Source organism: Hylaeus anthracinus, unplaced genomic scaffold, assembly GCF_026225885.1.
Source record: "Hylaeus anthracinus isolate JK02 unplaced genomic scaffold, UHH_iyHylAnth1.0_haploid 2, whole genome shotgun sequence".
Lineage (NCBI taxonomy): Eukaryota > Metazoa > Arthropoda > Insecta > Hymenoptera > Colletidae > Hylaeus > Hylaeus anthracinus.
Genome location: NW_026534838.1, coordinates 3,545,594 through 3,546,283, shown reverse-complemented (window position 1 = coordinate 3,546,283; position 690 = coordinate 3,545,594). Strand labels below are relative to the sequence as shown.

Here is a 690-nt window from a genome sequence, read left to right as displayed (position 1 = left end):
ATACATATAAGTAATAGAAGTTCAATATACACATTTGCAACACATGGAATTTTTGAGATTTTCCCAAAAAATTTGCATGTCTCATTTTTGGGTCCCCTTGGATCCATAAATGCAATTACATTTATTATTATTTTTCTCGTTTCGTTCGTTGGTGCATTGCAAGCAGAGGTGTACTGTACAGTCTCGTCAGCGAGAGCGAGAGGGGGAGAGTGACGCAACGTGCGAAAGAGAAAGACAGACAGAGGACTCGGTTAGGCGAAGAGAGGAGAGGAGAGAGGGGGGGGAGTGCATCGCTCGTACCAGGCGGTGCGCCCTGGTACCGACGGCAGACTCGGCTAGACTCGGAGGGACTCGGGGAGGAGGAGGAGGATCGAGGAGGAGGGAGGAAGCAAGAGAAGTGCACTCGCCTACCTCGGCATGATCTTTTTTGCACGATCCTCTGGCGACCTTCTCTACCCGAGAGACTTGATAGAGGAGACCTCTCCGTTCAGGGAACCTCAACTCCCAGAGGTGATTCGGGGACGATCCGTTTTTCAATTATTCACCGTCCTCTTTAATCCCCAATGCACTTGGCAATTACTCAGAGCCCCTGTCTTACGATTTTTTAGCGAAGCTGGATCCCACAAGGACAAAGATTCAGTTCTGATTTAGATCCGTTTTTCAATTATTCACCGTCCTCTTTAATCCCCA

At 48.4% G+C, this 690-nt stretch overlaps 1 protein-coding gene across 1 annotated transcript in view; it reads right to left on the bottom strand.

Annotated features, from left to right (window-relative positions):
* The window catches only part of LOC128893012 (low-density lipoprotein receptor-related protein 2), a 32,984-nt gene that overhangs the window by 18,985 nt on the left and 13,309 nt on the right, over window positions 1-690 (bottom strand). The window lies entirely within an intron of this gene.